Raw genomic sequence first — 27,274 nt, 5'->3', positions numbered from 1 at the left:
GGTATATGCTTCTCACAAATCAGAGCTTCTCACAACAAGCATGATGGTTTCGGTAGGGAACGTCTCACCTTTGGGGACGAAACGATATCCATTGCCTCTTATTGCTTTCAATGTTTTTTCTCATGTCAACATAGAACAACAGGAGTGTTGTGTCAATTTTTGTGATTTTTCGGGGTTCATTTGGACATTTTTATGCATTGACTGAGTTTTCAATGCATTTATGTGCATAATTCAAATTTGAACTACATGCACATGCTCCAGTGCATATAAATTGGTTGAAAAATCAAATATGTGTCCTTGGGTGCATGCTTAGGTCCCATGCAAGAAATGGGAATGAATTTGAAACACCAGGGCACCGTTGATTGCCGGCAAAACATTGAGATGTCTGGTTTTTAAATTCTAGTAAATCCAAAACTCGTCTAAAATTCATGAAACTTGGCATGCTATCATGGAGCGGCATCAACATGCCGTGGTATATTTTTTGTCCCATTTGGGGCAGGTTTGGGTATATGCTTCTCACAAACCAGAGCTTCTCACAACAAGCATGATGGTTCCGGTAGGGAACGTCCCACCTTTGGGGACGAAACGACATCCATTGCCTCTTATTGCTTTCAATTTTTTTTCTCATGTCAACATAGAACACCAGGAGTGTTGTGTCAATTTTTGTGATTTTTCGGGGTTCGTTTGGACATTTTTATGCATTAACTAAGTTTTCAGTGCATTTATGTACATAATTCAAATTTGAACTACATGCACTTGCTCTAGTGCATATAAATTGGTTGAGAAATCAAATCCTTGTCCTTGGGTGCATGCTTAGGTCCCATGCAAAATGTTGAGATACCTGGTTTTTAAATTCTAGTAAATCCAAAACTCGTCTAGTGCGTAGGTTCACCGGGAAGTGTGCGAGATGTTGAACGCAGGATTTGTGCATCTCTTCAACGCAAACGGTTCAGTGAAGCAGTAAAGCGGCAGAAAATAAACCAAAAAACATATGTGCTGCCACACGCCACGTGTGCCATGCCAGCAGGTGTGAGTTGATGGGACGCATGCGAGCAGTCCACCGCCCAGGCAGACGGGGAGGTGTGCGTGCAGGTGTGTGAATTGACGGGGAGGCATGCAAGTAGCTGTGTGAAATGATGGTAGGAATGGCAGACGTCCACCGCGCAGGCTCACCGGGAGGCGAGACAACTTTTGACTGCAGCCTGCCTCACTCCCACTGGTCCGTATTAATTGCGCTCCCGAGCCGCCGGCCATGATAGGCGGCCGCACCCCCGGTCCACAGTGGTCACCAACGTCTGGACTCTGGAGTGTATGACGATGCCGCCGAAGCGCACCATCGGAGGGAGTGACGACGCCGGGGCTGGTGAAGCACCCGCACAACGCGTGAAGATAGCCACAGAGGTTTCTGTCGCCGCCGACGAGGTCTCGCGCGGGCAGCAACATGACCTTGACTTCGTCGGTGCCATCGTGCCCCCCTAGCCAGAGCAGGAGGTTAACAGCAACTCTGGCAACAACTGCGACTCCGACGGAAAACCAGTTAGTCATCTATATACCCATTTGTGCGACAAACATGTTAGATGCACGTAGTGTATTGATTGTTTGAATGTTATCCGTATAGAGTTAGTGATTAATTGTTTGTTCTGTACAAATAATTTTTGCTAATAATCCGACTAGGGTTAGCTTGCGTGCTAATAATTCGTGGCCAGATCTTGAGAATTGATTTTGAATGTCCTACATATATGTTTGTGCCTTTTTTCTTCCTGATCTTGAGAATTAATTTCGATTGTCCTACATGTTATGCCATTTTTTCTTTTAGATTGGTATGTACACGGATGAGGCTCCGACCAGCGCCGCCGCCGAATGAAGATCTTGGACCCGGCTGTGCAGCCAGAAGCGCATCCTGGACCCGAGGAACCAGTAGAATCTCCAGCGGACCGCATCAACGATCTCCCAGACGGTATCCTTGGGGAGATCATATCCCTTCTCCCCTCCAAGGATGGCTACCACACACAAGTCCTCGCATCTCAGTGGGGCACGCTGTGGCGCACCATGCCTCCTAATCTCGACTGTCGTCAGCTATCTGTCAATGATGATTCTGAACTCCCCCGAGCCATCATCTCCTCCCACGAGGGCTCTGTTCAACACATTTGCATCCCGGCATGCTACCTGCTGGACATACCCTGCACGGTGGCCGCCTGGCTGACATCCCGTCAATTCGACAAACTCCAGCAGCTTGAGTTCTACCATGACTATGTATGTAACATACCACGAACCGATGTATCTGTGCCCTCACCACCGGTATCCATCACGTGGTTTTCCTCCTCTCTCCACACCGCCACATTTGCCCGGTGCCATCTAGCAAACAATCTGGTACAAATGCTTAGACTCCCACTGCTAAAAAACTTGTGCTTGTGGTGGTTGATCTATCGGAGGCCGCACTGCATAGCATCATCCACTCCAACTGCCCTGCCCTGGAGCGCTTGCTGCTTATTTTTGCAATGGAAATTCGCATCCATTGTCTCAAAATAAAGTCGTCCCCACCTTGTAAGCATGGGAATTTGTTTTTTTGGACATGATCTCATCATCGAAGATGCCCATTCACTTCAAAGGTTGCTCCTTGATTCTGGTATAGTACCTTCGCAAATAACTAGTCTCTGTGCCTAAACTGGAGACCTTGGGTGCAATTCGTGATCCTTTTAGATGGTTCAAGATGGTGTTTGGCTCCAGACCTATTGAGGTACTGTATATTATTTACGTAAACTTTTGTAATCTGCCTTTTTCATTTGTGCGCATAAGTTAAGTATCATCTTGGAGTACACTTTTGGTACTAATATTATGTTCTATGCTCAATGAAGAGCTTGTCCATCCTATCAGTGGTGGTGGATTCTATCAAGACCTTACATATCAGTATGTGGTGTTTTGATCTGAACACGATTATTGGCTTGCTGCAATGCTTTCCATGTCCAGAGAATTTGTATATAAAGGTGATGATTTCACACACATTGAAAGCCCATATATAATGTACTATAATTATTCGTTGAACTATCACTCTTTCAACATAATCTTTTTAGACATTAAATGTTTTCAATCTTCATCTCTATTTAGGCACTAACACATGGAGAACAAGGTATAACCAATCGATGGTTCAAGAAGCACCGGGATTTTCTCAGATCTCATGACATTCATTTTAAGACAGTAACACTGGAAGGATATGCATCCAACAATGCAAACACTAGCCTTTTCACATTCTTCATGTTGAATGCGAGGGCACTATTGTCCGTGAGGATTAAGTTTTTCGACAAGAAATTTCTTACGGCTGCAAGTGTTGAACAACATAAAAAGAAGTTTCAGGTGGACCTAAGGGCTTCTGATCGTGCTTGGCTCCTATTTACAACAACTTGTCATCATGTACCAGTAGAATTTCTGGCCGGGGATCTTGATTTTATGGGTCCGACTGATCCATTTGGTTGTGACTGCGGAAAACTTTGGTTGAGTTAGATGTCATTGTCCTGTTCAATCTGGATTTTGTCTAAACCTGATGAGCAATTAATCCTTGTGCTTTTGTACTGTTTGTAAGCTGGAGTTAGATAGTGTTTCCCTTTTCAACTCGGTTTTGACCCATATTTTCTTTCATACTGGGCCAATGGCTGCCATTTCTTTCATTAAGACATACATATTATAAGCATTCACAACATATGGAAAGAACATCACTCTCGTGGTATCCTCAAGATCTTTGTTCATTACAGAAGCCGCAAGTTCTTAGCGCCCACCAGCACCCACAAACTTATTTTCAGCTAGCACACCAAATGGGCTATAATTATTAATAAGAAAAGTAGCATGGTAGTGACAGATTTGGATTTATCATTTGGCACCCACGAGTAAAAAGCCTATCCAGCGCGGTGCTGACTCGACAACAAAAATTGAGAAACCTGGTTTTAAAATTACTATAAATCCAAAACTGAAAGTGCTAGTGATCGACTAGAGGGGGGTGAATAGGCGATTTTTATGAAAGTCTTCAAAACATGGAAGTTTCGAAGACAAACGATAGAAATAAACCTATTACCATACAGCGGAAGGTAGACTACACTAGGCAAACCATAGTCAAGTATTCAATGAAGTGAAAGCATAATGACTAATAGCAGCTAGGCAGTAAAGATCAAGTAGGAAGATATTGTGAAGCCAATCAGAACAAGTAGTCACTCAGTGAAGACAAAAGATAATGCAATCATACAATGACTTCACAAGGACCAACAGTAAGCAAAGGGAAGGGAAGGATGAAACCAGTGACTCGTTGAAGACAATGATTTGCTGGACCAGTTCCAGTTGCTGTGACAACTGTACGTCTGGTTAGGGAGGCTTAGATTCAACTCAGAAGACCTCGTCTTCACCTTATTCCCCTTGAGCTAAGGACACCCAGTCCTCGCCCAATCACTCTGGTAAGTCTTCAAGGTAGACTTCCAAACCTTCACAGACTTCGTTCACTGGCGATCCACAATGACTCTTGGATGCTCAGAACGCGACGCCTAACCGGCTGGAGGATTCACAGTCCTCAAGTGTAATAAGTCTTCAGATCACACAGACAGGAAGACTTAAGTGATGCCTAACACTCTTTGGCTCTGGGTGTTTAGGGCTTTATCCTCGCAAGGAATTCTCTCTCAAAGGCTTCGAGGTAGGTTGCTCTCAAACGACAAAAGCCGTACTCTAACTCTGAGCAGCCAACCGTTTATGGTTGTAGGGGGTGGGCTATTTATAGCCACTAGGCAACCCGACCTGATTTGTCCGAAATGACCCTGGGTCACTAAGGAACTGACACGTGTTCCAACGGTCAGATTTCAAACACACACGACAACTTTACTTGGGCTACAAGCAAAGCTGACTTATCCAACTCTGGACAAGATTTGCTCTCATAGTCTTCACTCGAAGACATAGGATTTTGGTTAAGCATCACTTCAGTCATTCTGACTGGTTCTCTTGGACCCCACTTAACAGTACGGTGGTTCCTATGACTCAACAAAGAAGAAAAAGAACGACGAAAGAACTAAGTCTTCGCGCTCCATAGTCTTCATGCGATGTCTTCTCTTGTCATAGTCTTCAATGTGAATGTCTTCACATACCACCTTTGTCTTCAATGTCTTCTTACATTTTTAGGGGTCATCTCTGGTAGGAAAACCGAATCAATGAGGGACTTCTACCTGTGTTATCCTGCAATTCTCACAAACACATTAGTCCCTCAACTAGGTTTGTCGTCAATACTCCAAAACCAACTAGGGGTGGCACTAGATGCACTTACAAACTCCCCCTTTTTGGTGATTGATGAAAAACTAGTTGAAGTTTTCAACGGGGAATATAATATGTGAAATTGTAAAGGATAGGGGATTGTCTTCATAAGTTGCAAGGGCTCCCCGTGAAGATGTGCATATAAGTAATTTGCTTTTGGAATGCAAATGCACATGGCAGGTTGTACTTGTGGAGATCCTCTTCAACTTATGATGACAATTCATCATGCATGAAAAGTATGTGAAGATAATGACATGCATAATGAAAAATGGATGTCTACAAAATGATCTAAGTGTGTAATTTATCGTCGCACATGCGGAATTTATCATCGCATCACAGAATAACAAATAAGTAGCAGACGACCATCGAGTTTAAGTGTTACAACTCAAAGAACCAAATGTATCAAAACGAGAGTTGTAAACACTAGGCAAAATATAAAGCAGCTGCCCATATGGACCCTCTTGAAGACTATCAAACTCATATGCTTCTCCCCCTTTTGTCAGTAAGGACCAAAAAGGTTTGACGACATAGAGCATCTACTCGTTTCCATGAGGAGTAGGTGAAGCAGCAAGGTCGTCGGTGTTGTTAGGCGGTGCAGACGAACTCGGGGCAGTGTCGATGCATGCAGAAGTAGGGGGCGGTGAAGTAGCATCGTCTTCGTCATCGATCACTCTGGCATTCACAGTTGCCGCGGAGGAAGAGAACTCAGAGTCTTCAAGAGACGGAGTTTGTCGCAGCACAATCCTTCTTGGAGGTGTTGAGTCAAACTTGAAGCGCTCAGAGAAGCCATCCTCTTGAAGATCATTCTTAGAGCACATAAGCATCAGCCCTTTCCATGTACGCCGACAGGTTTCATGGGCAACAAAGGCATTCTTGGTGGCAAGATCACAAATCCTGTTTACGTCCACCAAGAGGCTTTGCATTTGGCGCTTCAGCCAGTCATGATGCCTATCCTATTTCTGATGAAGGGCAACCAGAAGCTCTCGGTCATTGAGAACACGGGATCGCTTCTTGGGCCGTTGGGCAATGGTGCTGTCAGTGGCTTCAGTGAGGGCACGGTGAGGTGCACATGTAGTGCCAGCCAAAGGATAAACACGAGAGACTGCTTGAACTCCTTCAATGTTTTGAGAGAAGCTTTGATTCTCAGCATTCTAAAGACTAAGAGGCTCCTTGGCAGGCTCTGGATAGATGGCTTCAACTGACATATCGACGTTAGGCAGAAAGATCCGATGATTGCAAGCAGAGGGCTGATAGGTGATAGCTGAGTGTAGTTTGATCAGCCGCATTATCCATGGAGCGTAAAACTTCAAGCCAAAAATGTCAGATCCTGATGCAGCAAGCTGGTGAATAAAGAAGTCTTGTGCATTGAAGCTTTTGTCATGAAGAATATGAAAGACCAACGTCTTCATTGCGCCTTCTAGCTTGGCATGTGGAGAATGTCCTTTGATGGGCCAGAGAGTTCGCCTTATGATGTGATAGATAGTACGTGGCAGATACTCAAGGTCTTCAACATAGAACTCCTTAGGATATTCAGCATCTGGAGGCAAAGGCTTCATCATGCTAAGCATCTGACTCATATTGGGCTCAGGCTTGTGGAAGATGCTTTCCATAGCAGCACTGTGAAGCTGACAACCAGGTTCATACAGATCTCCTGGAGTGGGCAGGCCATTAAGCTCAATGATATCAAAGGCTTTGGCTTCATGATGAACATTGCCTGTCATCTACTCAAGGACCCAAGTCTTCGGATCCCTGTTGTAGCCATGGATATGAAGAGTGGCATAGAATTGGAGCAGCAATTCTTCATTCTAGTGCTCCTTATCAGTGACGAACTGCAGCAAGCCTGACTCTCTGAAGCAATCCAGAGCTTCTTCCAAATAGGGCAGTCCAGTTATGGCTTCAGTGTCAAGACACATATGTGGGAAAATGCAACCTTGATTGTACAGAATGCATGAGTAATAACTGCGCTGCTGATAACTCCAGAACTGATCAGAAGATATTCTTGCCTTGGTGTAGGGGTTCTTGGCACTATTAAAGAAGGTGTTGTGTGCCTTGAAGCCATTGATATTGAATGATCCGGGTGCAGATGCAGTGCCTGGAAACCTGGGCAACCTTGGTATTGGCTTCTGAACCTAAGGCCTGTGCTCAACGTGATAGTCAAACTGAGGACCAGCAGCAGGCGGAGGAGTCAGAAAAGGCCATTTGACAGTGACAAGTTGGCCATAGTTGAATGCTTGCTCGATAGTGTGTGGCCTTGGTGGTGGAACAGGAGTAGTGGCATCAACAGAGGCGTCAGGCTGCACATCTGTTGAAGTTGCATCATTGGCTTCATTGGCCTCTGGCACATTGGTTGGTGCAGGCTCCACATTTGCTTCAGCCATGACTACGTCATTGGCTTCATTTGTGTTGGTGGTGGCAGCCTCAAGTTTCTCAACCTCCACTTGATGAGCTGGAGGGTCGGGCACAGACACGTTCATGTCAGGAACAGCTTCTTCAGAGTTTGGGGGTGTAGGGACACGATCTTCTTCTTGTTTGTCATCGGCTGATGCAGCCGGATTATCTTCAGCACCTTTGGCTTCAGACTCAGAGACAGTCACAGTAGGAGTGGCATCTGGAAACACTTGACGTGCAACAGATTGGTGGTGCACTTCTCCTTCTGGAATGCTCGGAAGAGGGACTTGAGACCTTGGTCCTTTGCGAAGCCTGCGTAGCGCTGGCGACGCCTGTGGAGATGGAGTTGGCTGGGCCTCAAAGTCATCCTCTTCTTGCACTGATGGGGTTGCTTGGGGAGAGCTTGGAGTGTCTTGTCTCTATGTGTGATCAGCCCACGATGCATCCTGAGCAGTTGGCGTCAGAGGACGACCAATGCTGATGAGTTCACTGTGCATAAGCACAGGCGATGATACCAGTTGGTGCTCGATCTGAGGAAGGACCTCATCATCTTCAACATTGTCATGGTGACCAATGTCTTCAGCAGCGGTAGGGTCAACTGCTGGAATGTCTTCAGCATCAGGAGCCTCTGTGGAAGCAGGCTCATGAACAATCAGTTGGCGCTCGTGGTGTTCAGATGCAGGGCGAACCATTGAGATAGGTTCAACAACTAAGGGCTCTGTGGGAGCAGCCCGATCCTTCTTGGTTTTGCGCTTCTTCTTAGAGGGAGCGGCATCAGAAGCTTCAGGATTTTTCCTTTTCTGGCTTCAGCCTCGGCAGTCCTCATGTTCTTCAGTTCTGAAGCGGTTAACCTGACCTTTGGCTTCGAGCCAGTCATGCTGCTTGGGAAGACTATGCGAGGTTCTTCCTGCCTTGAAGGTGCAGATTGGTCAGTTGAGAGCTTCTTCTTCTTTGCGGCCATTCTTGGGTCGATGCCAGGACGACCAAGAGCCTTGCGCTTCTCAACTTCATTGTAGGCTTGCACACACTTGTCATCCAGGCTCTTCATGCGTTCACAAGAATAATCTTGAAGTTTTTCACATCTTGCACGCTGAGCTTGGCCATGTGCTTCTTGAACTGAGCTTTCTCATAGTCGATCTTTTGCTTCAGTTCAACGATGCGCTGAGCTAGAGATAGCTCAGAAGCAATGGCGCCATGGAAGGCGACACTGAGGCCAATTGGAAGTTCTAGATCTTTAAAGCTGAGGTTGGGCGTGTAAAACCACTCATCAATGAAGTTATGGAGGATTGCCACATCAAAGAGAGGCAAATCATTGAAGATCTCTGCTTCTTCCTTGCTCTTGATCAGTTGCTCAAGAGCGTCATCTGCAAGATCTTCATTGCTGGAAAGATCAATGGCGTCATTGCGCAGAATAGCAGCAGCAGTCAGTGCCTGATCAGTATTCTTTCTCATCTTAGTCTTCTTGGAGATACGTGATAGATCTTCAGACTGCACACTGTCTTCAGGAGGTGCAGTAGCCAGTGGCTTCGCATGTAAGACCTTTGGTGCAGGAGCAGGCTTTGAAGCTTTAGGCTTCTTCAGTTTCTTTGGCTTCGGCGGTGCAGGCGCTTCATCAGATTCAGCGTCATCTGCAGGCTCATCCATGGCTATCCCTTGAACCATGATATGAGTGATGAGACCCTGCAGGTTGTAGAAGGGCCAACAAGATTGGGTTCATCTTCGCGGGTGCCATCGGCACGGGGAGCAGAAGGACCAGGGTTGAAGTCTAGTCCCAATGTCTTATTGTTTTGCTTAGCCGAGTTCTTGGCAAACTGGAAGTTGCGCTTGAACAGATTGTCGTCACGACACCATATCAATGATGATGGATCAGCATCTGCAGGCTGTGGTTCACGGACCATGCAGGGATAGAAGCCTTGTTCAATGGCTTCATCTCTGGACCTGGGTTGAAGATTTCTGTATAGGATGTCTCCCCATGGTCGCTTGATGGCATTCTTCTCTGCATATTCCTGGGTCACAAACCTGTACTTGAACCATTGCTCAGCCCAGTACCTTCGAATCCATTGGATTCGTGTCTTGCGCTGATTGTAATCCTCTTCTGGGTCTGTCTTGTACAACTCTGAGAGGTCATCAGGCAGATCTCTTGATGTTCCCCCTCGACGCTGTCGGCCACCCTTCCTTGCTGATTTCTCTATAGCCATGATCTTCAAACTGAATGGCTTCAACACGTTCAAAGGTTTCAAAGGCTTCCGCTTGCTGGTCAAACAGGAACTGGCTTCAGGAGAATTTATATGATGCTGTAAGAATTCTGCAAATGAATGCAGACTATGAGAACCAAGGGATTCTCCCACGGACATGTACCTGTGACACCATTAAGGTGCGAAGGAAGGGGAAGATGTCATATGCATTCTCAGAAGATTTTGAAGATAAATCAGTTTAGAAGACATTGACCTCATAGTGCGAAGACATTCACTCATAGATAGAGAGTTGGTTCCAGATTTGTACGAATCCACGAATAAGTACAAGTGAGGAATCTAACTACTTTGTGAAGCATAAGTGAACATACTAGGCATATTATGAGATGCAGTATGAAATAGATTCAACTTGTGTGAATAGAAACTGCTTGTGGTAGAAAGTGATGGATCTATAGAATCAAAGGGGCCGTAAAAAAGAAGTTTTATTTACCACACAAAGAACTGCTAGAAGGAGTGGGAGAGGAGGCCGAGCAGATCGATCGTCCGTGCCCTAACTTGGCGACGGAGGACTCCTATGGCGACGGCGGAGAAGACGATGTCCGCGGCCGGCGTGAAGACGGAGTTGGTGAGGTCGCGGCAACTAAGCGCTTCGTCATCGGCGTCGTCGAGGGCGAGCGGTGGCTCTAGGGTTTGTGCGAGAGTGGAAGAAAGGATAATGACTGGTGAGGCGTGTATTTATAGAGACAGGGACGACACAGTGTTATTACATAGGTGCCCCTGGCCATTCACATCTGAAGGACACGTGGCCATCATGCAACATATCGGAGGTTGTTCCACGTTCCCACGCACGCCTGGATTGTCGGGTGGTCGTTCCCACTTCTCCAGGTTTCAGGTGAAGGAATTAGCATTGAAAACGGACTTAATGTTTGTCTCTGTATCTTCTGCCGACAAGGACGCAGAGAAGATATTCGACAGTTTCAATAGAATGCATATGATTTGGAGAGATGGAGTTTGATATAGAAAGCATAGAGAGGTTAGGGTCCGATCACATTCACTTAGTTCAAAAGATTCAACAAGAAGACATAGCTATAAGTGAATGCTGTAGAGGACAGAACACTAGTATATATATATAGATGAGAAAGACAATCAAATCTAGATAGTGAAGATAATCATGAAGACAAGTTGAGATTGAAGCCAAACCAAATGTGAATACATACCAAACGTAACGCCATGAGTGAAACACTTCAAACAGAAAAATTTGGTGGTGGTGTTACCCACCGTATAGGAAGTATTACAGACACGGCGCACAATTATCGTGGCGCTCCGAAGTCAAATTCCACATTAATGTATTCACACTTAGAATGTAAGTCTTCATTGATTGAAGATATACTTTACTTCGTGTGTTGCACATCTAAGTCATCAATATGCATAAGTGTTAGGATGTGTGCCTGATCACAGGACATTTGAGGATTCCAAGATATTTAGCTCACACCGTAACTTGCAAAACCTCTTCTCATCCAAGGGCTTGGTGAAGATATCTGCCAATTGCTCTTCAGTGTTGACGTGTATGATATCAATATCTTCCTTCACAACATGATCTCTGAGAAAGTGATGACGAATTTCAATGTGCTTTGTCTTCGAGTGTTGAACTGGGTTGTTGGCAATCTTGATGGCGCTTTCGTTGTCGCAGTAGAGTGGCACTTGCTTCAGATGAATGACATAATCTTTGAGTGTTTGCTTCATCCATAGAAGCTTAGCGCAGCAAGATCCAGTAGCAATGTATTCAGATTCAGCAGTGGAGAGAGATACACAGTTCTGCTTCTTTGAAGACCAACATACAAGTGATCGTCCCAGAAAATGACATGTGCCTGATGTAGACTTGCGATGCACCTTGTCACCAGCATAATCAACATCCGAGAATCCAACTAGATCAAACTCTGAGCCCTTTGGATACCATAATCCTAATGTTGGGGTGTGAGCCAAATATCGAAGAATTCGCTTCACAACTAAGTGATGCGATTCCTTTGGTGCCGCTTGGAATCGAGCACACATGCAAACACTAAGCATAATATCTGGCCTAGATGCACATAGATAAAGTAAAGAACCAATCATGGAGCGGTATACCTTTTGATCGAACTCTTTACCATTGTCGTCGGGACCCAGATGATGTTTGGCTGGCATTGGAGTCGTGAAGCCTTTGCATTCTTGCATCCCAAATTTCTTCAGGCAATCTTTGAGGTACTTCTCTTGAGATATGAAGATGCCGTTGCGTTGCTGACGTATTTGAAGACCAAGGAAGAACTTCAGCTCACCCATCATGGACATCTGATATTGCTCTTGCATCATATATCCAAACTCATCTGTGTATTTCTAATGGGTGCAGCCGAAGATAATGTCATCCACATATATTTGGCACATAAAAAGTTCACCATCATATGTCTTCGTGAAGAGAGTGGGGTCGAGGGAACCAGGTTTGAAGCCTTTGCTCTTCAGGAAGTATTTGAGTGTGTCATACCAAGCCCGAGGGGCTTGTTTGAGGCCATACAGCGCCTTGTTGAGCTTGTACACCATGTCAGGATGTTTTGGATCTTCAAAGCCAGGCGGTTGTGCAACATACACTTCTTCGTCAATCTTGCCATTGAGAAAAGCGCTCTTCACATCCATTTGATACAGAAGAATGTTATGATGATTTGCATAGGCCAGCAGTATGCGTATGGCTTCAAGTCTAGCCACAGGAGCAAATGTTTCATCGAAGTCAATCCCTTCAACTTGAGTGTACCCTTGAGCAACGAGACGAGCTTTGTTTCTAACAACTTGACCATGCTCATCTTGCTTGTTGCGATATGTCCATTTGGTGCCTATTATATTGTGCTTGCGAGGATCAGGACGCTTAACCAGTTCCCATACATTATTCAGCTCAAACTGTTGAAGCTCTTCTTGCATAGCTTGAATCCATTCAGGTTCCATGAAGGCTTCTTTAACTTTCTTGGGTTCAGATATTGAGACAAATGCGAAGTGCCCACGGAAATTTTCTAGTTGTGTTGCCCTTGAACGAGTGAGTGGACCTAGTGCATTGATGCTGTCAATTATTCTCTCAATCTGTACTTCATTTGCGACACGAGGATGTACATGACGAAGATTTTGCTCTTGCTGATCATTGTCATCGTTAGAAGGATTGTCTTCAGGCTGAGCATTGTCTTCAGGTTGATCTGGTGCGGAGATGATAAGTTCCTCTTCAGGCCGAGCTTCAGAAGGTATGATTTCTCCAGTTCCCATAAGTTTGATTGATTCACTGGATGGAACTTCATCTAGCACATTTGGCAGGTGCTCTCTTTGTGAGCCGTTAGTCTCATCGAACCGCACATCCACTGTTTCGACCACTTTATAATGAAAGAGGTTGAAGACTCTGTAGGAGTGCGAATCCTTTCCATATCCAAGCATAAAACCTTCATGTCTTTTGGTGCAAATTTTGAAGTGTGACGTGGATCCTTGATCCAGCACCTGGCACCAAATACTCTGAAGTAACTGACATTAGGCTTCTTGCCAGTAAGGAGCTCATAGGATGTCTTATTGAGAAGCTTGTGAAGATAAACACGGTTGATGATATGGCATGCAGTATCAATGGCTTCAGGCCAGAACTTTCTTGGAGTCTTGTGTTCATCAAGCATCGTCCGGGCCATCTCAATAAGTGTTCTGTTCTTGCGTTCCACGACGCCATTCTGCTGTGGTGTGTACGGAGCTGAGAATTCATGTGTAATGCCCAAAGTATCAAGATAAGTGTCTAGACCAGTGTTCTTGAATTCAGTGCCGTTATCACTTCTGATGTGCTTGATCTTGACACCATAGTTGTTCATTGCTCGATTGGCGAAGCGTCTGAAGACATCCTGCACTTCAGTCTTGTAGAGGATTATATGCACCCAAGTATATCTTGAATAATCGTCAACAATGACAAAGCCATAGAGACAAGTAGTAGTAGTAAGAGTTGAGTAATGAGTGGGACCGAAAAGATCCATGTGGAGCAGTTCGAAGGGTTGAGTCGTTGTCATGATTGTCTTCGTGGGATGCTTGGCCTTCGTCATCTTTCCTGCTTCACGGGCACCGCATAAGTGATCCTTCTTGAACTTGACGCCCTCGATGCCTATGAGATGCTTCTTCCTTGCAAGGGTGTGGAGGTTCCTCATGCCAGTGTGCCCTAGCCTCTGATGCCAGAGCCAGTATTCAAAAGCTTTTGCTAGAAGACATACGGCAAGTTGTGGTCCTGCTGAGAAATCTACCATGTACAAATCATCTTTCCGATACCCTTCAAACACTAGAGACTTGTCAGATTCCATTAGTACAAGGCAACGATATTTTCCAAACATCACAATCATGTTTAAATCGCAAAGCATTGAAACAGACATTAAGTTGAAACCAAGGGATTCAACAAGCATGACTTTATCCATGTGTTGATCCTTTGAGATTGCAACTCTACCTAGACCCAATACCTTGCTTTTACTAGTGTCAACAAATGTGATGTGACTTTTGTCAGATGGGCGTAGTATTGAGTCCATAAGAAGGCTTCGCTTGCCAGTCATGTGATTGGTACACCCACTATCAATAATCCATTCTGAAGCAGCTGGTGTCGTACCCTATAGTGCAGTTAGGGGGATAGGCTTCACAAAGAGAATTGTGAAGCAAAAACATTTGACGAACCAGTGGATTATGAAAGCTTAGATCGAGATTTGGACTGATAGGGTGAGTAGCAAGCGATTCAGGAACAAAGTACATAATAAGACCATTTGGGCATTTGATCTTGCGCCCTACAAGATGTTTAAGGTCTCCAGCAATAGCGTCAGATGATTTTGGTTTTCGGCTGGAGACCTTTCCCTGGAAAAGAGAGTTAAGCTTTCTTAGCCACCCACATCTTCAAGGGTGGCTTCGAAGCAATGAGTCTAAGTGCAGCATCTGAGAACTTTGGCTTTGGAGCCCTAGCAAAAAGTCTTGCAGGTGGACAATAGTACTCATAAGAATAAGTAGAATAGTTTTTGGTCTTATGAACATGGCGGTTTGATGAAACACGCTCATATTCACAGGCCTGAGTACGGTTTCCCTGCAAAACATTTGCGTTAGTGCGACTCAGGTGAGTCCTCTGTCTGTATGAAGCCTTTGGACCGTATGAAGCCTGTGGTCTATGGTTTGTCTTCTTCACCTGTGGTGTCATGATGACATTCACAGGAAGATTCTCCAAACACCTTTTCGGCACCCAGACCTTCTTCATAGGCGGTCCATTCCTACAGTTAGTACCAATATACCTGGCAAACACTTCACCATTCTGATTCTTAAATAGTTTATAGTTTGCATCAAAGGATTCATCAATAATAATGGGATTAGCACAAGTGAAGCCAGATAGAGTGGATGGATCCGCTGAATGTTCCTTTGCAACAACCCATGTGGTTTTGGGGTACTGCTCAGGTTTCCAGTAAGAGCCATCAGCATTCATTTTCCTTTCGAACCCAACACCCTCTTTCCTAGGGTTTCGGTTCAGGATCTGCCTTTTGAGGACATCACATAGTGTCTGATGCCCTTTGAGACTTTTGTACATCCTTGTTTCAAGCAATGTCTTCAACCTAGCATTCTCATCAGCAATAGCAGTGGTATCCTCAGCAGAGGGGTTAGTTACCACATCAATAGTTGAAGATATTGCAACAGTAGCAGCAGTAGAACACTCAACAACAAAAATAGCGTTGTCACGCTCGATGCATTTAAGACATGGTGGTTCAAATCCTTCTTGAGTAGAACTGATCTGTTCAGCGCGAAGTGACTTGTTTTCCTTTTGAAGATCTTCATGAGCCGCTCTCAATTTCTCAAGATCTTGCTTCCTTTGAAGATAATCATAGGAAAGCTTTTCATGAGTTGTTGAGAGCGTTTCATGACGACTTTCAAGTTCCTCATACTTAACGTGAAGATTTTTTATGTATTCAATTAAGGACTGAGATCGAGTCATTTCAGCATCTAACAGATCATCGCTTTTGTCTAATAGTTTTTGAATATGTTCCATAGCTTTCTGTTGTTCAGTTGCAATTTTAGCAAGTGTTTTGCAGCTGGGTTTTGAACCACAATCAGAGTCATCTTCACTAGATGTTTGATAGTGAGTAGTGCGTGTGTTTACCTTGGCACCGCGTGCCATGAAGCAGTAGGTAGGAGCGGAGTAGTCCTTGTCATTTGCATCGGTGTCGGTGATGAAGTCATTGTCTTCAATGTTGAAGATGGACTTGGCAACGTATGCTGTAGCCAGACTTGCAACGCTAGAATCGGACTCCTCCTCAGACTGCACCTCCGCCTCCTCAGAATCGGACTCCTCCTCTGAATCCATTTCCTTGCCAACAAACGCACGTGCCTTTCCAGATGAGCTCTTCTTGTGTGATGAAGACTTTGAGGAATACTTGGAAGAAGACTTTGAGTATTTCTTCTTCTTCTTCTCGTCAGAGTCATATTCCTTGCTCTTCTTCTTCTTATTCTTGTTCTCATTGTCCCACTACGGACACTCAGAGATGTAGTGGCCAGGTTTCTTGCACTTGTGGCATGTTCTCTTCTTGTAGTCATGAGCAGAAGCTTCATCATTCCTTGAGCTTGATCGTGAAGACTTTCTGAAGCCTTTCTTCTTGGTGAATTTTTGGAACTTCTTCACAAGCATAGCAAGCTCCTTTCCAATGTCTTCAGGATCATCAGAGCTGTTGCCAGATTCTTCTTCAGATGAGGAGACAGCTTTTGCCTTCAAGGCACGAGTTCACCCATAGTTGGGACCGTAGATGTCTCTTTTCTCAGAAAGCTGAAACTCATGTGTGTTGAGCCTCTCAAGTATGTCAGACGGATCGAGTGTCTTGAAATCAGGACGTTCTTGAATCATCAGGGCTAGGGTGTCAAACGAGCTGTCAAGTGATCTCAGGAGTGTCTTGACGACTTCATGCTTGGTGATCTCAGTGGCGCCGAGAGCTTGAAGCTCATTTGTGATGCCAGTGAGTCGATCAAACGTGAGCTGGATGTTCTCATTGTCATTTCTCTTGAAGCGGTTGAAGAGGTTGCGAAGGACACTGATTCTCTGATCTCTCTGGGTTGACACGCCTTCATTGACCTTGAAGAGCCAGTCCCAGACTAGCTTAGATGTTTCCAAAGCACTCACGCGGCCATACTGTCCTTTGGTCAGATGACCACAGATGATGTTCTTGGCAGTGGAGTCCAGTTGAACGAACTTCTTGACATCAGCAGCGGTGACACCTTCACCAGCCTTGGGAACGCCATTCTTGACGACATACCATAGGTCGACATCACTGGCTTCAAGATGCATGCGCATCTTATTCTTCCAGTAGGGATATTCAGTTCCATCGAAGACGGGGCAAGCAGCGGAGACCTTAATTATCCCTGCAGTCGACATAACTAAAACTCCAGGTGGTTAAACCGAATCACATAGAACAAGGGAGTACCTTGCTCTGATACCAATTGAAAGTGCTAGTGATCGACTAGAGGGGGGGGGGGTGAATAGGCGATTTTTAGCACTTTCAAAAACTCGCCTCAAAATCAGGAAACTTGGCATGGTGTTATGACATAGTAGCAACATGTTGTGGTAAAAAATTAGTCCAATTTGGGACAAGTTTTGGTACAAACTTCTTACAAACCAGAGCTTCTCTCAAAAAGGCTCATGGTTCCGAGAGGGACCTGGTCACCTATGTGTGCGAAACGACATACGCTGTCTCTTCCCGCCTTGATTTATTTTATAGAGGCAACGTGCAACTATATATAGTAGTGTCGTCCTAAAATATGAAATTATTCATGGTTCGTTTTGCCTTTTTATACATTATTTGAGTTTCCTAGGCATTTTGTAACGTACTTTTGTGTGTGCAAAGGTCATGTGTGTACTAGCCACATATGTAATTCGATGTTCAATCTGTTTATGGAATCAAGTCCTTGTAAGTTATAAGTACATATGTTGTTGTTCTGTGTGCAATGACATCGCACATGGACCATACTGGGGAACCCGTCGGTGATGATTTCATCAATCACTAACAATTGTATACCACCAAGCGTTTGCCCACAACACACACGGCTTATTAGCAGCAATCATTTGTGTTATTATCGATCTTCGCACACATTTCTGATTACAGACCTGTTTGCCGCGTATCACACACATGTTGTTATATTGAACCATTTCTATTCTCTTGGCTCAAAGAAAACAGTTCATCTGAGTGAACCGCATGCTGTATATCGTACACACCTTCATCTGGCTGACCGTTTCTTTTGTGTTGCCTAATCACAAACAGTTCATCTGAGTGAACCATATGCTGTTTATCACACACACCTTCATCTGGCTGCCCGTTTCTTTTGTTCCTCATCATCACAAACAGTTCATTAAACTGAATTGTATGCCCTGCATCGCACACGCAACTAAAATCTGAACCGTGTTTGATGCATCCTCCATCGCAAATGTTTTGCACCTTTTTTGACGGTTTTTTACATCCCCATTTGCGATTAGTGCATCGCACACAATTTTGTGAAAGGGTTTCTGATCGTAGTGTCGCGTTAGCAGCATCTTGCAGTAGTGCTTCTTCATCGTGTTTTGCGTGATTATCATGTTCTAAAGAATTGAACCAAACTGACGCTTGACCCACTTGTGATTGCGGTCCACCTTCTAATGAAGACTGAGGAGAAGCTCACAATCAGTCATCACCCTTGGAGCAGTGGCTGAAGGATATTGCTTTGAAGTATTTGCGGCAGTGTTATGTGTAGCAGAGTCATCATTGGTGGAATAAGATGCAGCTTTGCGAAACTGTCCATCCAATGGGCAAGTGCCTTCATCGATAACAGCAGCCTTGCCCTTCTCATCAGCTGAGGAAATATACCTTTTGAGGACTTCAATCGGGGGCAAGTAGCTGAGATGATTTTGACAATCAGCCTTGTAGTTGATTGAAGACCTTGATCTGATGAATCGGATGATCCAGGGAGCGTAAGGCTTCAACTCAAACGGTGACAGAGCTACATTTGCCAAAGTCCTCATGAAGAAATCATGGTAGTTGATAGGAATACCGTGTATGATGTTGAAAAGCATATTCTTCATGATGCCAACAACTTCTTCATCATCAGAGTTGTGGCCCTTGATTGGACTGAGGATTTTGGTCGATATCTTGTAGATAGTCCTCGCCACATAAACCAGTTCCTTGACGAGGAATTTGGTTCTTGGAGCTTGGCCTGGATTCAAAGGCTTCATCAACACTTGCATCAGATGTTTGGAGAGCTCAGGTTCATCATAGATGCTCCTTGCACCTTCAGTGGGCGGACTGACTGGGACGACGTGAAGCAATTTAGAGTCCGGAGCTTTGTAGTGAGTATTTTCATTCATCCAGTCCAGCACACATGAATTGACATCTTCAACATTTCCAGTAATGTGTAGCGTGGCGAAGAATTGAAGAATGAGTTCTTCATTCCAATCACAGATGTTAGTGCAGAGGTTGAGAAGCCCAGTGTCGTGAAGAACACTGAGGACTGGGTTGAAGCATGGTAGAGACTCCATATCAACATGAGGAATTTGCTCATGGTCAAAGATCTTGTCCTTATCAAACAATAGCGAGGAATAGAAGTTCATCTGGCTAGCAGTCCAAAAATGCTTGCGTCGAAGACGAGCAGAGTCATATGGATTGTAGTCAGAGAAGAAAATGTGCTCAGTAAATAAGTCGTCAGCCTTGAACTTTTGCTTCTTGGTGTGAGGATTCTGAGGCTTGGGCTGAAGATTTGTAGCAGTTGTCTTCACAACCTCTTGAATCACAATTTCTTGAGCCATAGGCTGAGGAATTTCAGTGGCAATTTCTTCAGCAGCCTTGGCCTCTATTTCTCAGCAACATTTTTAGCAGGGCTAGTGGCTGGAACTTCTTCAGGAATAGACAAAAGTGAAGCTTGTTGTCCTTCAGAGCCCGTATGAATTTCTTCAGTCTGGACAGGGGACTGAGGAATCTGTTGCAGAGGGGTGAACAGTGGTGAATTGGGGTGATGACTTTCCCAGTAGTCATCATTCAGAATCGGTGTTGTACACCCAATGTCCACATCTTCATCTTCATCATCTATTTCGTCAACGCCTGCCTCTTCAGCTGTGAACTGAGGCATGGGCGATGATACTAGTGGAATTGAAGTGATATTGTCCACTTCAATTTATTCATCAATCTGCTCTGACATAGCAGCAGAAGGATCTTCTTCATTAGATTCACTTGGAATCACATATTCCTCACCAAAGAAAATAATCTCCTTTGATGGCATGCTTGATATGGGAACAACATCTATAGGATTTTCAAAAGAGCTTGTCAAAGTCTTCACTTTCTTTGGAGCTGAAGACTCTAAGGAAGCAGGTGCTTTCCTTTTCCTCACAGCTACTCGCTCCGCAGCCTTGGTTTTCTTCGCTTTTGATGCAGAAGGAAGGTTGATGCTTGTCTGTGCAGGAGGAGCAGAGGAAATTGGGGTGGTTTCTTCAGGCACAACTGGTGCAGTTGCCTTGGCTTGTTCAGTTTCTTCAGGCGCAACACTAGAGGTTGCCCTGGTAGTTTCTTCAGCGGCTGGAATTTCTTCATCAGCCCTGGTGCTCTCATTTTCTTCAGCATCCTGATTCTCATCAGCGGTGCTGGCATGTTCTTTAGTAGGCTAAGAAGATGCTTCAGCTTGAGGAATTTCATGTTGCGTTGGGGTTGCAACATTAGAGGTGAATCCCTTGGTCAGCTTGACGAATCTGACTTTGGCTCCCAGCCAATCAGCATAGTATCGGTCAAATTCATCACTGAGACCCTTGATTTCTGATTGTAGAGCTACAAGGTCATCGGGTGATAGCTTCAAAACATTTTGCTTCAGAAAGCGCTCTTTCTTGTACTGAGCTTTCTTCGCCCTCCTCCCCTGTTCAAATTTCCATTTTTCCTCATGAATGAAGACCGTCAACACATGACTTTGGCCAGGAGTGAGGTTCAGCTCAGGCAAAGGAGTGTTGGGGTCCTTGTGCCATAGGTCGATGAAGTCTATGATCAACTTAGGATCCAGTATCAATGGCACATCACGGCCTTTGGCTCTAGCGGCCCTGTGCTGTCTGTCCCTGATGATTTCAGCTAATTCCTCATCATCAACTTCGTCTTCACGTGACGGCACTTGGAAGGCAACCTGCTTCTTGTGAGGACTTAGCCTTGTGCCTCGTCCAGCAGTAGCCTTTTTCTTCAGCAGAGTTGGTCCTGTTGAAGACTGAGGAGGAGCTGAAGAACTTGCAGATGCTCCTAAAGCAATGGACATACCAGTTGTCCTTTGGCACAAGACGAGATGCGCAGGTGCCGAGGACTTTGCAGCAGCAGCTGAAGGTTTTGCACCAGTGGGAACTGGAGCTGCTTGAGGAATATGCTGTGAGGGATTTGATGAGCTTGGCCGTGAGGGCATTGCTGAGGAACTGGGCTTGTGCGCAGGCTTCTTGGGCATGGTCTTCCTAGGCTTGCCAGCAGAGACCTCAGCAGCGGCAGCAGCAGAGTCTTCATTGAATTTCCTCACTGCCTCCTTGGCCATTTTGGCCAACTTGGCTTGCCGTTTGGCCCATTCATCTGGATAGTCTTCCCCGCGCTTGAGGCTAGTGTGATCAGCTATTTGGCTAGGTGCCAACGGAGGTCTTGGGCAAGGAGGGTGTAAAGTGAATTTCTTCATGTATTTTGGAGTTACATATCTATACTCCCTTCATTCTCATGCCCATCTCCTTTCGATCCTCTGTATGCGCACCTTGCGCTGATTCTTGTTTTCCTTGCCATGTTTGGCTTCATCAGGAGTGCAATATTCCTCATAGATGTCATCTGGGATCTCAAAGGCAGTATTCATTTCTGGTCTCTTGCCTCCCTTATGAGGTCTCTTGCCATCAGCCATTTTCTTCAACTGAGGATTTTGAACAATAGAATTCTCTGAAGAGGTATGCAATTTGTCTTCGAGAAATGCTGCAAATGAGTTAAGTTGATGAGAACCTAGTGATTCAGCAGCGAACATGTGTACCTGTGAACAGAGTATAGGTGAGAAGAATTTGGAGAGGTCACATGCGTTCTCAGAAGTTTTTCAAAATAATTAAGTTTGAGGAATATGACCAGGAGTGTCTTGAGGAATTTCACTAAGCGGTCTTTGACTTAGGTTCCAGAGTTGTATAGATTGGAAATCCACACAATTGAGGAATCTTGAACAAAAACGTTGCTTAGAGAAACAAATCAAGAAACAGATGCATGTGTGGTGTTTAAGAGTGTGGAAGTTGAGGAATAAACACCTTTTGAAGATTTTGTGGAAATCATCAGAATCAACAAGGGCAGTAAAAATAGCTTTTATTTACCCTTGACGAAGAACACGATGAACTGGGAGTTGAAGATGGGAAGTTTGTCCATTCAAATCTTCCACGCCCTAACTTGGCGGCGGAAGACAGCTACGGCGGCAGCGGAGTGAAGATTTCCGCGGCTGGCGCGAGTACGATGGCGACGAGGTCGAGGCATTGAAGCTCTTCCTCACCAGCGATGATGGAAGTAGTGGCGGCGCTAGTTCAGAGACCTCGAGCTAGGGGAGAGAGGTCGAGTGGGGTAAATGCAGAATGAGGAGGATGAGGGGTATTTATAGCCGAGGTGAAAAACCGCTTGCCCGAAGAAATTGAACGAACATGCCCGTGACCTTTCTCATCCTAGAGACATGTGTCACCCATGTACAGTGAGGTGGAGATCGTGTGAGATCGTGGGTGAATATAAAAATTACATCGTGGGATGTGGAATGGTTTGAGCGGCAAAAGCCGAAAATTCAGATAAGAAGATTCTAAAGTTTCATTCGGAAATTCTTCAGCTGACAAGGACACAGTGAAGATTTTGAACGAGTTTCAAATAGAACGCACATGAAGAATTTGTGAACAGACTGGGTTGAGTTTAGCATAGAGGGGGAAGGGTCCGATCACATTTACTTAGCGGAAAATTCAACTTGAAGAATTAGCAATAAGTGAATGCTATAGAGGACTGAAAACTCATATATAGTCAATGAAGAACACAGTCTGAAAGAGTGAAGACTTTGCAAAGTTGAAGAATTTGAACAACTGAGGAATTTCAAAAATGAAGAAAAACTCAAATTGAAGATTTTCAACTTTTGTTGGTGGCGTAACCCACCATATAAGAATAATGATTTCAGACGCCGCGTACAATTGTCATAGGGCTCTGAGAATAAAATTCTTCGTTAATTTCTTCACACTTAGAGGGTGAGTCTTCCTTGATTGGAGAAAAACGTTACGTTGTGTCTTGCACATCTAAGTCATCAGTTTTGCAAAGTGTTAGGATGTGTGTCCTTTTCAAAGAACATTCGAAGATTCTAAGATATTTAGCTCACATCGCAACTTGCTAAATCTCTTCTCATCCAAGGCTTTGTGAAGATATCGGCTAGCTGTTCTTTAGTCTTCACGTGCTCGATAGAGATGTCGCCCTTCAACACATGATCTCGAAGAAAATGATGACGAATCTGGATGTGCTTTGTCTTCGAGTGCTGAACTAGGTTATGACCAATCTTGATGGCACTCTCATTGTCACAGTAGAGTGGCACATTCTTCACATTGATGCCATAGTCCTTGACGATTTGCTTCATTCATAGCAATTGAGCATAGCACGAACCAACAACAATGTACTCAGCTTCAGCAGTAGAGAGTGATACGCGGTTCTGCTTCTTCGAGGACCAACATACTAAGGATCGTCCGAGGAAATGGCATGTGCCTGATGTTGACTTGTGGTCCACACGATCACCAGCATAGTCATAGTCGGAATATCTAATGATATCAAAAGCCGAGTCCTTGGGATACCATAATCCAAGTGTTGGAGTGTGAGCTAGATATCGAAGAATATGCTTCATAGCCTTATGGTGTGATTCCTTCGGTGTAGCTTGAAAACAGGCACACATGCAAACACTAAGCATAATATCTGGCCTAGATGCACATAGATACAATAAAGAGCCAATCATGGAGCGGTATACCTTTTGATCGAAGTTAATACCATTTTCATCAGTGCATAGATGGCCATTTGTGGGCATAGGGATTTTGACGCCTTTGCAATCTTGCATGCCGAATTTCCTCAACACATCCTTGAGGTATTTCTCCTGAGATATGAAGATGTTGTTGCTCTGTTGACGAATTTCAAAACCTAAGAAGAATTTCAGTTCTCCCATCATAGACATTTGATATTCCTTACTCATCATATAGGCAAATTCATCACTGTGACGTTGGTTAGTACAACCAGAAATAGTATCATCAACATATATTTGGCACACGAATAATTCATCATCATAGGTTTTGGTGAAAAGAGTTGGGTCAAGTGAACCGGGTTTGAAGCCTTTCTTCATGAGGAATTCCTTGTATCATACCATGCCCGAGGGGCCTGCTTGAGACCATAGAGGGCCTTGTTGAGTCTGAAGACTTGGTTAGGATGCTTTGGATCTTCAAAACCTAGGGGTTGAGCAACATATACTTCTTCCTCAAGCTTACCATTGAGGAATGCACTTTTCACATCCATTTGAGATAAGATGATATTATGATGGTTAGCATAAGCAAGCAATATGCGAATAGCCTCAAGTCTAGCAATAGGTGCAAAAGTTTCATCAAAATCAATTCCTTCAACCTATGTGTAGCCTTGAGCTACAAGCCGCGCCTTATTCCTCACCACAAGGCCATTTTCATCTTGCTTGTTGCGATAGATCCATTTGGTGCTGATGATATTGTGCTTGTGTGGGTCTGGTTGCTTGACAAGTTCCCAGACATTGTTGAGCTCGAATTGATGTAATTCCTCTTGCATCGCTTGAATCCACTCAGGCTCCAGAAATGCCTCATCTACTTTGGTGGGCTCTGTGATAGAGACAAAAGCAAAGTGCCCACGAAAGTTAGACAAATGTGAAGCTTTTGAGCGTGTGAGAGGACCTAGTGCTTTGATGTCGTTTATGATTCTCTCAATCTGCACTTCGTTAGCAATGTGAGGATGAGCGGGTTGACAACGTTGAGTGGGCTCATCATTTTCATCAGAGCCATTTTCCTCAGGTGCACCAGCATGATGTTCTTCACGTTCTGGAATGACTTCTTCAGCAGATTCTTTGGTGGGAATGACATCCTCAATAGCCTTGGACTTAATGGATTCCTCAAGAGACATTTCATCTAGCACAAGAGGTAGGTTCTCTCTTTGCGAGCCGTTAGTCTCATCGAACTGCACATCTACAGTTTCAATAACCTTGTGGTGATAGGTGTTGAAGACTCTATAGGTGTGCGAGTCCTTTCCGTAACCAAGCATAAAACCTTCATGTGCTTTCGGTGCAAATTTAGAATTGTGATGAGGATCTCTAATCCAACATTTAGCACTGAAGACTTTGAAATAACTCACATTGGGTTACTTGTCAGTGAGGAGTTCATATGAGGTCTTTTTGAAGAATTTGTGAAGATATACCCGTTGATGATGTGGCACGCAGTATCAATTGCCTAAGGCCAGAAGCGAGGAGGCGTCTTGTATTCATCAAGCATACTGCGAGCCATCACAACAAGGGTCCTTTTCTTGCGCTCCACGACGCCGTTTTGCTGAGGAGTATAGGGAGCAGATAACTCGTGAGTAATACCAAGTTCATCAAGATAGTCATCAAGGCCAGTATTCTTGAACTCGGTCCCATTGTCACTTCTGATGTGCTTGATCTTCACACCAAAGTTGGTTGAAGCCCTCGAGGAAAATCGTTTGAAGACTTCCTGCACTTCATTTTTGTAAGTGATGATATGCACCCATGTGTAATGAGAATAGTCATCAACAATGGCAAAGCCATATAAAGATGCAACATTAGTGAATGTGGCATAATGAGTAGGGCCAAAGAGATCCATGTGAAGCAATTCAAATGGGCGACTGGTAGTCATAATGGTCTTTGAGGGATGCTTCGCCTTGGTCATCTTTCCAGCTTTACACGCTCCACACAGGTGATCCTTTAGGAATTTGACACCCTCGATGCCAATGACATGCTTCTTCTTCGCGAGTGTGTGCAAGTTCTTCATGCCATCATGACCAAGTCGTCGATGCCATAGCCAGCCTTCTGAAGCTTTTGCCAGTAGACACGTGGCAGGTTGTGGTCCTGTAGAGAAATCAACAATATACAAGTCTCCTCTCCTAAAGCCTGATACGTCTCCAACGTATCTACTTTTTCTCATGCTTTTCCTCTTGTTTTGGACACTAATTTGCATGATTTGAATGAAACTAACCCCGGACTGACGCTGTTTTCAGCAGAACTACCATGGTGTTGTTTTTGTGCAGAAATAAAAGTTCTCAGAATGGAACGAAACTTTGCGATGATTTTTTATACCAATAATAAGAATTTCTAGAGCCAAGACCCACCAGAGAGGGGGCCCTGGGTGGGCACAACCCACTAGGGTGTGCCCCCTCTCCTGGCGCGCCCAGGTGGGTTATACCCACCTGGTGGCCCCGTTGATGACCCCCCTGATACTATAAAATCACATATTTCCAGAAAAAAATTGGGGAGAAAGAATTATCGCGATCCACGAGACGGAGCCGCCGCCAAGCCCTGTTCTTCCTTGGGAGGGCAGATCTGGAGTCCGTTTGGGGCTCCGGAGAGGGGGATCTTCGTTCTTCATCATCACCAACCCTTCTCCATCGCCAATTCCATGATGCTCCCCACCGGGAGTGAGTAATTCCATTGTAGGCTCGCTGTTCGGTGAGGAGTTGGATGAGATTCATCATGTAATTGAGTTAGTTTTGTTAGGGCCTGATACCTAGTATCCATTATGTTCTTAGATTGATGTTGCTATGACTTTGCCATGCTTAATGCTTGTCACTTTGTGCCTGGGTGCCATGATTTCAGATCTGAACCATTTATGTTATCATCATTATATCCATGTTCTAGATCCGATCTTGCAAGTTATAGTCACATACTACATGTTATGATCCGGCAACCCCGAAGTGACAACAACCGGGCCCACTCCCGGTGATGACCGTAGTTTAAGGAGTTCATGTATTCACTATGTGTTAATGCTTTGTTCCGGTTCTCTATTAAAAGGAGGCCTTAATATCCCTTAGTTTCCAATTTGGACCTCTCTTCCACGGGAGGGTAGGACAAAAGATGTCATGCAAGTTCTTTTAATAAAGCACGTATGACTATTTACGGAATACATGCCTACATTATATCGATGAACTGGAGCTAGTGCTGTATCGCCCTAGGTTATAACTATCTCATGATGAATATCATCCAACAAGTCACCGATCCAATGCCTACGAACTTTTCCATATTGTTTCTGCTAAGTTACTACTGCTATCATCACTGTTACACTTGCTACAAAATTACTGCTATCACTATTACTGTTACTGTTGCTACTATCACTACTATCAAAACTATCAAACTACTTTGCTACTCAC

Source organism: Triticum urartu, chromosome 7, assembly GCF_003073215.2.
Source record: "Triticum urartu cultivar G1812 chromosome 7, Tu2.1, whole genome shotgun sequence".
NCBI lineage: Eukaryota > Viridiplantae > Streptophyta > Magnoliopsida > Poales > Poaceae > Triticum > Triticum urartu.
This window is presented reverse-complemented; position numbering follows the sequence as displayed.